This window comes from Arachis hypogaea, chromosome 12 (genome assembly GCF_003086295.3).
Source record: "Arachis hypogaea cultivar Tifrunner chromosome 12, arahy.Tifrunner.gnm2.J5K5, whole genome shotgun sequence".
In the NCBI taxonomy this organism is placed as follows: Eukaryota; Viridiplantae; Streptophyta; class Magnoliopsida; order Fabales; family Fabaceae; genus Arachis; species Arachis hypogaea.
In genome coordinates this window covers 32,341,211-32,352,883 of record NC_092047.1, presented here as the reverse complement: position 1 = coordinate 32,352,883, position 11,673 = coordinate 32,341,211, and the positions used below count along the sequence as shown (strand labels likewise).

The 11,673-nt window shown below is 37.1% G+C and overlaps 1 non-coding gene across 1 annotated transcript; it reads left to right on the top strand.

Annotated features, from left to right (window-relative positions):
* The first annotated feature begins 3,025 nt into the window (after nt 1–3,025).
* LOC112731433 (small nucleolar RNA R71) lies at nt 3,026–3,134 on the top strand. The gene has a single exon (XR_003167210.1). It is a non-coding gene; the product is annotated as a small nucleolar RNA R71 (small nucleolar RNA).
* The last annotated feature ends 8,539 nt before the right edge of the window (nt 3,135–11,673 follow it).

Genomic DNA, 11,673 nt, shown 5'->3' with positions numbered 1-11,673 from the left:
ACTCCTATACCAAAGTCACTAGCATCACACATTATTTCAAATGGTAAATCCCAGTCAGGGAAAGCTATAATGGGAGCAGAGGTAAGGTTTACTTTCAGAGTTTCAAAAGCATGCAGGCAATCAGAATCAAAGACAAAAGGAACATCAGCAACTAACAGGTTGCTTAATGGTTTAGCAATTTTAGAAAAGTCCTTTATAAATCTTCTATAAAATCCTGCATGACCCAAGAAACTCCTGACTGCCTTAACATTAGCTGGTGGTGGTAATTTTTCAATTACCTCCACCTTTGCTCTATCAACCTCAATCCCCTTACTTGAAATTCGGTGTCTAAGAACAATACCTTCTGTAACCATAAAATGGCATTTTTCCCAATTTAAAACAAGGTTTGATTCTTGACACCGTTTCAAGACAAGAGATAAATGCTTAAGGCAGGATTCAAAAGAATTACCAAAAACAGAAAAATTATCCATAAATACCTCAATGAACTTTTTAACCATATCAGAAAAAATCGAAAGCATACACCTCTGAAAAGTTGCTGGAGCATTACAAAGTCCAAAAGGCATTCTCTTGTAGGCAAATACTCTAAAGGGGCATGTGAATGCTGTCTTCTCTTGATCTTGAGGGTCCACTGTAATTTGATTATATCCAGAATATCCATCTAGAAAACAATAAAAAGCATGACCAGCTAACCTCTCAAGCATCTGATCAATGAAAGGCAGGGGAAAGTGATCCTTCCTTGTAGCAGTGTTGAGCCTCCTGTAGTCTATACACATTCTCCAACCTGTGACTGTTCTTGTAGGAATAAGCTCATTCTTTTCATTCTTGATCACTGTCATCCTTCCTTTCTTGGGAACTACCTGCACAGGAGTTACCCAAGGACTGTCAGAAATAGGGTAAATAATACCTGCTTCCCATAATTTTATTACCTCTTTTTGGACCACCTCTTTCATGGTTGGATTGAGTCTCCTCTGTGGTTACACAACTGGTTTAGCATCATCTTTAAGGAGGATCTTGTGCATACACTTGGTTGGATTAATCCCTTTCAAGTCACTAATGGTCCATCCAAGAGCTGTTTTATGGCTCCTGATCACTGAAATAAGCGCCTCTTCCTCTTCAGGCTTCAGAGAAGAGCTAATAATCACTGGATAGGAATCATTTTCACCCAAGAACACATATTTCAGAGAAAGAGGTAAAGGTTTGAGCTCAAGCTTGGGGGCTTCCTCCTCTGCTTTAGGTGTGTGAACCATAGCTTTCTAGGGTGGTGAATCATCAACTTCAACTAATTCATACTCAAAAATAGGATCCAGAATGTCATCAAGCACCTCAGCTTCCAGTACTTCTTGAACAAGTGGTTCAACAACATCAATTCTCATACACCCTTCAAAATCATTAGGGTGCTTAAGAGCTTCAAAAACATTAAGGACCACCTGTTCTTCATTGACCCTCAGGGTTAATTCACCCTTTTGCACATCAATCAAAGCTCTACCTGTAGCTAAAAAGGGTCTACCAAGTATAATAGAGAATTTTACCTCCTCTTCCATGTCTAATATAACAAAATCAACAGGAAAAATAAATGGTCCTACTTTAACAAGTAAATCCTCAACAACACCCACAGGCAATTTAATAGAAAGATCAGCAAGTTAAAGAGAAAAACGAATGGGTTTTACCTCCTCAATTTGAAGCTTTTTCATCACTGAAAGTGGCATGAGATTGATGCTAGCTCCAAGATCACATAAAGCTCTCTGAATGGTGACATCTCCAATGGTGCAAGGAATGACAAAGCTCCCTGGGTCTGGCATCTTTTCAGGAAGGTTGTGTTGAATAATGGCACTACATTCCTTGGTTAACACCACTATTTCTTGTTCCTTCCAATTCCTCTTGTGGGTCAACAACTCTTTCATAAATTTAGCATAGAGTGGCATTTGCTTAAGAGCCTCTGCAAAAGGAATATTGATCTGTAGCTTCTTGAAGACATCTAAAAATTTAGAGAATTGCTTTTCCTTGGAAGCCTTTTGAAGCCTCTGAGGATATGGCATTTTTGGCTTGTATTCAGGAGCCTTTGGCAATGTAGGATAAGTGTCAAGAGAGTCAGGGAACGGGTTGTCTGCACGCTTTGGAGGGGCGTGCTCCACTTCTTCCTTTTTCTCCTCTGGAGCTTCCTTTTCAACTATCTCTTCATTGACCTTTGTCTCAGAGCCAGCTGTTTTACCATTTCTCAATTGAATAACCTTGCAATCTTCTCTTGGGTTCACCACTGTATCACCTAGAAATGTACTTGCAAATCTCTCAGGTATTTGCTTGCTCAGTTAGCCCATTTTCACCTCTAAGTTTCTAATGGAGGCTCTGGTTTCCTGCATAAAACTCCTCATCATCTCCCAATTAGAATCTTCTTGGGATTTAGAGTTTGCATGCGGAGGTGGTTGTTGTTGATGAGCTTGAAATTGGCGGTTATTGTGATTGTTCTATTGGAAGCCGCCTTGAGAATTATTGTTGAAATTCTGAGGTTTCTGAGGTTGGTTCCTCCATCCAAAATTTGGGTGATTTCTCCATCCCTGATTGTATGTCTTAGAATATGGATCATCGTTGGGATTTTTAGGACCACTCCCCATGTAATTGACCTGTTCAGAAGAGGATTGAGCATAATCATGACTATCATTTTGCACAAAATTACCTGTCATGTCATAGGAGACCTCTTGAGGTGGGTTTTGGGTGTTGATAGCTGAGACTTGCATGCCACCCATCTGTTGAGTAAGTAGACTTATTTGCTGTGACATAAGCTTGTTTTGAATAAGAATAGCATTAAAAGATTCTACTTCCAACACACCTCTGTTCTGAAAAGTTTTTGAGTTCACAGGATTCTTGTTAGATGAGTATAAATATTGGTTGCTAGCAACCAACTCAATAAGCTCAATAGTCTCCTTCGGTGTCTTCTTCTTGTGCAATGAACCACCTGCATAATTATCTAAGTACATCTTGGATATTTCACCCAAGCCTTCATAAAAGATATCTAGTTAGGTCCATTTAGAGAACATGTTCGGAGGGCATTGCCTAGTCAGTAGCTTGTACCTCTCCCAAGCTTCATAAAGAGTTTCACCATCCTTCTGCTTGAAGGTCTGAACCTCCACCCTAAGCTTAGTCAGCTTCTTTGGTGGGAAAAATTTAGTAAGAAACTCAGTAACAACCTTGTCCCAAGTATCCAAGCTCTCCTTGTGTTGTGAATCTAGCCATAGCTTTGCTCCATCCCTCAGAGCAAACGGGAAGAGCATGAGTTTGTACACCTCTGGGTTCACTCCATTTGTCTTCATAGTATCACAAATCTGCAGAAAGTTAAAAATAAATTGATTTGGGTCTTCTTGGGAAAGACCATGATACTGGCAGTTTTGTTGCACCAGGGTGACCAATTGTGGCTTCAACTCAAAGTTGTTCGTAGCTATAGGAGGCACCACAATGCTTTTTCCATAAAGATCTGCAGTAGGAGCAGAGTAAGAGCCAAGCACTCTCATTTGTTGCTCATCCCATTCAGATTTGCCACATTGGCATTAACAGCATTATTAGGATCCATAGTGGATTCTGCAGCCTTGTAAAGTCTTGCTTGTTGCAAACGCCACCTGAAAGTCTTTTCAGGTTCAGGATCAAAGTCTAAAAGAGGTTCCTTGTCTCTGTTCCTGCGTATAAACAGACAGAAAACAAGAAAAGATGAGATTCTCTACGTCAGAGTGCAGAGAACTCCAAGTGAGGTAACCTGTGTAAAATAATAAAATAGAAATACTAAATAAATAAAAATAAAAAATTTTGAAAATGATAATTGAAATTAGACAAAAAATTTTCGAAAATTAACAGGGAAAATAAATGAGAAAATTAAAATGAAATTAACTAGGTGACACCAAACTTAATTTCAGAAATTAATGAAAAATATTAGTGCTATTTATTTATTAAAATTTTTTTTCAAAAAATACTAAGCAAAATTAAAACTAAAATGCATAATCTAAGCAATCAAACAACTGATAGTTGTTAATCACTATCAATCTCTGACAACGGCGCCAAAAACTTGGTGCAGAAATTCTAACCACAAACTAACCGGCAAGTGCACCGGGTCGTACCAAGTAATACCTCAGGTGAGTGAGGGTCGATCCCACGAAGATTGATGGACTAAGCAACAATAGTTAAATGATTTACTTAGTTAGACAAACAGGAAATAGTGTTTGAGAGTTCAAAAAGCATTAAACAGAAGACAGGCAAATAAATAAGTTGGGAATAAAATATGGAGAAAACAGTTAAGGTTTCAGAGTTATCTATTTTCCAGATTAACTTTTCTTACTAACTATTTTAATCATGCAAGATTTAATTCATAGCAAACTATATGTGACTAGACCCTAATTCCTTAGACCTTTCTAGTCTCCTCTAACTCTCATCAACTGCCAATTCCTTGGTCAATTAATTCCAATTAGGGGGTGAAGTTTAATTCTAGTTATTATGCCACAAAAATTCTAATTACCCAAATATAAGAGGATTATATGTCACGTATCCCGTTAAGTCCAGATAATTAGAATTTAGGAGAAATTGTTTTCAAGCTGTTGTTCAAGTAAAGAGCTTTTCCAAGTTATACAAGAACTCAATTAGAAAGAGGATCATACTTCCGTTCCACCCAAATTCATAAGATAAAGAACGAAAACAATTCTTGAAATATAAATCAGTACATGAATTAAAATAGAAAAATAATAGTATCAATCCATACAATAGACAGAGCTCCTAACCTTAACAATGGAGGTTTAGTTGCTCATGGTTCAGAGAGAAAATAAGGATTGTAAATTGGGCTGAGGTGGAATGAAAAGTTAACTAATTGGAATTGGAATCCTTAAAAGATAAGTTTCTTTTCTCTTTTATATCTAATCCTAGTTAATTTAAAATCTATTTTCTAAAACTAAAATAATATCTTTTCCTATTTATAAAAATTAAAGTTTAAATTCGAATTAATTACAGCAATCAGCGTTTTTTGCACATGGCGCATGTCACGCGTACGCGTCAGTCACGCGTACGTGTCGATGGTCTTCTTCGTGTGTCACGCGCACGCGTCAGGTACGCACACGCGTCGCTGTGCAACTTCGCTTTTCACGCGTACGCGTCAGGTACGCGCACCCGTCGCCATGGAAAGCTCCAAATCACGCGCACGCGTCAGGTACGCGCACCCATCGCTCCTCGCTGTCATCTCCTTTAATTCTTGTGCTGATTCCATTTGTGTAAGCTTCCTCTCCATCCTCTAAGCCATTCCTGCCCTATATAGCCTTCTTCTCTTTTTCTGTGGAAGCTCCATCAAATCCAACCGAATGCTACCTAAAATAAACAGAATTGCACAAGACTCAAAGTAGCATCCATAGTGGCTAAAGATAATTAATTATTAATTAAACTCAACAAATTGAATACAAATTTACTAGGAGAAGATAGGAAAGATGCTCACGCATCAGTTACCCACCATCCACTACCAACAACAGTGGAACACCTTACACCTACACCCATACTAGCAACACTTTATACCATTGCACCCAAACTTCAATTTTGTATTAAAGTGGCAGAGCAAAGGAGGAGTTCAAAGTTTAGAGGCAAAGAAAGAGAGAGATTAAGAGAGAGAAGAGAGGCAAAAATAGAGTTCTAACTTCAATCTATCCTTTGTAACCCCTAATAGGCATTGGGTATAGTCCGGGTTTCATTTTGGGCCATGAATAATCCTTCTGGACCAGTCTTCTCTCTAGGACGTGAGTTGTCAGCAAAATTGTGATTTCGGTGATTCTGTGAGTTTGCCTGACAATATCACACGAAAGAATACCCTCCAACACAAATATCAAAATCAAAACAGACATGAAGTGTAAAATCACAAATACGTATGTTTTCACAAGTTGAGACGCGATTTTAACTACATTGATAACAACCAAATACTTTAGATGATTCTGTTAGAAAAAAAAGATAAGCATAATAAATTTCTGCTAACATAACAGACTTTGTTTCTAGAAGAAAAATGATGACATAATAATTTATTCTATTTGTTGGGTTGATTTTGTTTTGTTGTGATGTTTCTTTGGTGTTTCCATGGGAATGATGGTTTAATATGCTCCTGCAAGCTGGAGGGTGAAAGATGTTGCGAACACCAAACTTGGAAAGATTGCGGTGAAAGGGTTGAGGAGATAAAGGCTTAGTGAATATATCGGCTAACTGTTCAGAAGAATGTATGGGAAGAAGTTTCATCACTCTAGTTTGAGCTTTCTGACGAACTAAATGACAATCAACCTCCAAATGTTTGGTTCATTCATAACAAACTGGATTAGCCGCAATGTGAAGAGTGCTTTTATTATCCCAATACAATATTGGTGGACGAATGGGAGAGATGCAAAGAAATTGCAAAAGATTTAGTAACCATCCGAGCTCACAAGTTGTACTAGTAAGGACACAGTATTCGGCCTCAGTGGATAACCAAGCAATAGTGGTTTGTTTCTTAGTTTTCCAAAAAACCAAAGAATTACCCAAGAAAAGGCAATAACTAGTCAACGATTTTCGAGTATCATGACAACTCGCCCAATCAGAGTCACTAAAGCCAAGGATTTGGATTTCTGATTCTCTTGGAAAAAAAAGTCCTTTGTCAGGGCTAGTTTTCAAATATCATAACACACACTTGGCAGCTTGAAGATGAGAGGTAGTAGGAGATGCCATAAATTGACTTAATTGTTGAGTGGCATACATGATGTCTAGTCGAGTGGTGGTGAGATAGATAAGTCACACAACCAAATGGCGATAAACAAAAAGGCCAGATTGCAGGGGACTATTGTCTTGATATAGTCTTGTGGTACTATTCATTGGAACAGAGGCAAGTTTAGCACCTAATAAACCAGAATCCTCTAATAGATGAAGAAAATATTTTCTCTGAGATAAGCAAATTCTCTTTGCTAATTTAGAAACTTCAATACCCAAAAAATATTTCAATGGTCCTAAGTCTTTAATTCGGAAGTGTTGGTGCAAAATAGATTTAATGGTAGCAAGTTCAAAAATGGAATTACCAGTGAGAACGATGTTGTCAACATAGACTAGAAGAATAGAAATTTGAGTATCAGCGAATTTAACAAATAGACTATAATCAGATAAGGTTTGCTGATATCCATGAGAAAGCAAAAGATGAGACAGTTTGTCATACCACATATGACTAGATTGTCGTAAACAAACAATGGCTTCAGCAGCTTGCAGCATTGATTCGGTTGGAGAGATGTAAACTTGGGTGGCAGAGTCATGTAAACATCTTCAAAAATATCCCCATGTAAGAAAGCATTATTGACATCCAACTGATGTATGGGCCAATGCTTCATAGAGGCCAATGCCAAAACCAATCTGATGGTGGCACACTTGACAATAGGAGAAAAAGTTTCCAAGAAATCAACACCTTCAGTCTGGATGAATTCTTTAGCCACAAGGCGTGCCTTATATCGATCAATTAAACCATCAAACTTGTGTTTGATGCGATATACCCATTTACTGCTAACCGGATTAACACCTGTAGAACGATCAACAAGACGCAAAGTTTTTGTTCAACTCAAGATCATCCAACTCATCTTTCATAGCACTACGCCAACTAGAGTGTTGATTGGCACCCTTAAATGACCTTGACTTAACATTAGAATGTAGAGATAAAAGAAAATTATTATGTAAAGATGAAAGAGAAGAAAAAGACATTACTAAAGATAAAGGATACCGACACTTTGAGGGAGAGAGATTTGTGAAGGTGAGAGAAGAATTGCATAAGTAATCAAAGAGATATACTAGAGGTTGGTGAGGTTGATCGGAATAATGAGGATTTCTCAGGTTGTGAGGAAGGTGACGTGGGGTGAGAAGGTAATGGTGGAGATGAGGATGTGTGACTTGAAATAGATTTGATGGTCATGTGTTCAAATTGGTTTGGACACGACAGTGAAGAAGAAGGATATGTTGTTGGAGAAACTAAAGAATTAGATGAAAGTGGATCAATGAGTATGGGAGAGGGTCCAACTGAAAGGGTTGTTGTTTTTGGGATATGTGTATTGACTGAGCTGGAAAAAAGGGAAGTGTATGGCCCATTTAAAAGGTCAAAAGAAGAAAAATTGTTTGATTCAAAATGTTGGACTAGAAGAAGAAATAGGGTCATCTGTGTGGACCAATTCAACCTCAAAAGGAAGGACTAATTCATAAAAAATAACATTTCGAAAAATTTCAACCTTTTTGTCATCCAAAAGATAGATGATATATCCTTTAAAACCATGAAAACTAATGAAAATACCCTTTTTGGCTCTTGGATCAAATTTTGATCTATTTGTCATTAGGGTAGAAACAAAACATAAACATCCAAAAACTTTAAGGTCATGATAATTTGGTGGATGATTAAATAAAACCTCAAGTGGAATTTTAAAATTAATAGAAGATTTATCTTTCATCTTTGAGCTCTGCTGACATCCATGGATAAACCAACTAATTCAGATCCTAAAACCCCTTCACACCCCTCCCACAATGAATAATCAATCTTTTAATTTAGCTCAGGATCCAACCAATTCCTATTACATTCATCCAAGTAAAATTTCTACCTCAGTCTTGGTTATTCTAACAGGAAACAACTATCATTCATGGAATAGATCATTCACTATGCCTATAATTTCCAAGAATAAATATGGATTTCTTACCAGTTCTATCTCCTCTACCTAATGGTCCTCTTTTTTTTTTGGCCTGGGAACGTTGCAACAACTTAGTCTTGTCTCGACTTTTCCATTCTTTGTCCCCTTCTATAATCCAAAGTGTCATCTATTTTGCATCTGCCTCCTCTGTCTGAACCGATTTGAAAGAATGATTTGCTCAGAGCGATCTTCTCTGAATTCCTGACTTGCAAGAAGTCTATGCACTCAAGCAGGGAAATTTATCTGTCACCAAGTTCTACACATCACTGAAGTCTCTCTGGAAGGAACTCGTCAATTCTCGTCCTCTCCCAATTCGTTCATGTCCAACAGCATCACACAAATCACAGGATTTCATAATTCATTTTCTCAAGGGATTGGATGAACAATTATCGGTAGTATGATCTCAAGTACTTCTTCTCGACCCATTACCACAGGTAACCAAATTTTTCACATTGGTCATTGATGAGCGGATAATTTATATGCTTTTTGGCATTATTTTTAGTATGTTTTTAGTATATTTTAGTTACTTTTTATTATATTTTTATTAGTTTTTATTTAAAAAATCATATTTCTAGACTTTACTATGAGTTTGTGTATTTTTCTGTAATTTCAGGTATTTTCTGGCTGAAATTGAGGGACCTAAGTAAACATCTGATTCAGAGGCTGAAAAAGGACTGCAGATGCTGTTGGATTCTGACCTCCCTGCACTCGAAATGGATTTTTTGGAGCTACAGAAGCCCAATTGGCGCGCTCTTAATTTCGTTGGAAAGTAGACATCCTGCGCTTTCCATCAATATATAATAGTCCATACTTTGCCCGATTTTTGATAACGTAAATTGGCGTTTAAACGCCCACTTTCTACCCTATTCTGGCGTTAAACACCAGAACTGGCATAAAAGCTGGAGTTAAACGTCCAAACTGGCACAAAAGCTGGCGTTTAAATCCAAAAAAGTCTCTACATATGAAAGCTTCAATGCTCAGCCCAAGCACACACCAAGTGGGCCCCTGAAGTGGATTTTTACACTAACTATTCTAGCTTACTCATTTTCTGTAACCCTAGGTCACTAGTTCATTATAAAAACCACTTTCAGAGATTTATTTTGTGCCTCATGACACTTTACACATTTCATATTGTATCCTCTATGGCATGAGTCTCTAAACTCCATGGTTGGGGGTGAGGAGCTCTGCTGTGTCTCGATCAATTAATGCAATTACTACTGTTTTCTATTCTATCACGCTTATTTCTATTCTAAGATATTCACTCGCACTTCAACCTGATGAATATGATGATCCGTGACACTCATCATTATTCTCACCTATGAACGCGTGCCTGACAACCACCTCCGTTCTATCTGCAATAGCTTGAGTGCATATCTCTTGGGTTTCTAATCTAAGATTAGAAACTTCGTGGTATAGGCTAGAATTATTGGTGGCCATTCCTGAGATCTGGAAAGTCTAAACCTTGTCTGTGGTATTTCGAATAGGATCTGGAAAGGGATGACTGTGATGAGCTTCAAACACACGAGTGCTGGGCGTAGTGACAGACGCAAAAGGATCAATGGATCCTATTCCAACATAAGTGAGAACCGACAGATGATTAGCCGTGCGGTGACAGTGCATTTAGACCATTTTCACTGAGAAGACGGATGGTAGCCATTGACAACGGTGATCCACCAACATACAGCTTGCCATGGAAGGAGCCTTGCGTGTGTGAAGAAGAAGATAGTAGGAAAGCAGAGATTCAGAAGACAGAGCATCTCCAAAACCTCAACCTGTTCTCCATTACTGCAAAACAAGTATTTATTTCATGTTCTTTTACTTTTTATAATTAAAACTAAGAATCATTACTGATATCCTGACTAAGAATTACAAGATAACCATAGCTTGCTTCAAGCCGACAATCTCCGTGGGATCGACCCTTACTCACGTAAGGTATTACTTGGACGACCCAGTGCATTTGCTGGTTAGTTGTGCGGAATTGCAAAAGTGTGATTGTAATTTCATGCACCAAGTTTTTGGCGCCGTTGCTGGGGATTGTTCGAGTTTGGACAACTGACGGTTTATTTTGTTGCTTAGATTAGGAATAATTTGTTTTTTTTAGTTTAGAGTCACTAAATTTGAATCTTTTGTTTGAGTTTAGTTTTATATTTTAAGTTTGGTATCAATTGCATGTTTTTACTTTTCTTTCAATTTTTTGAATTACATGTTCTTAGTTCTTCATTGATCTTCAAGTTGTTCTTGTTTAATTTCCTTGTTTGATCTTTAGTCTTTCTTGTTTTGCATCTTTCCTTGTTTTTCTTGTGTATTTTCGAATTATTAGTGTCCAAAGTATAAAAATTTTTAAGTTTGGTGTCCTTATTTCCTTAAAAATTTTCAAAAAGTGTTCTTGGTGTTTATCCTGACATTCAAAGTTTTCTTGTTTGTTTTCCTTGTTTTGATCTAAAAATCCTAAGTTTGGTGTGATTTTATTGTTTTTCTCTTTCCTCATTAAATTCAAAAATATATTTTCTCTTATTTTAATTGATTTTTGAATTCTACCTTTAAAAATTCAGATTTATATTTTAAAACTTCTTATTCTATCTTATCTTAGTTTGGAATTTCAAAATTCAAATCTTTTTCAAAAATCATATCCAAATTTTTTTTCAAATTTTCTTAATTAATCAATTAATTTAGTTTTCGAAACTTTTATCTTATTTTTCATTTATTTTATTTTATTCGGTTGCTCTTAATTAAATAAAATAAAAATAAAAATATAATTTATTTGCAATTCATATCAATTCACTTTTCTCCATCATGGACATAAGTGGAAATGAACAGTCCAGAAGGACTCTGGGGTCATATGCTAACCCCATTACAGTTGCATATGGGAGTAGCATCTGTATACCTCCCATCAAAGTAAGCAGTTTTGAGCTAAATCCTCAGCTCATTATCATGGTGCAGCAAAATTGCCAGTATTTCGGTCTTCCACAGGAAGAACCTACTGAGTTTCTGGCAC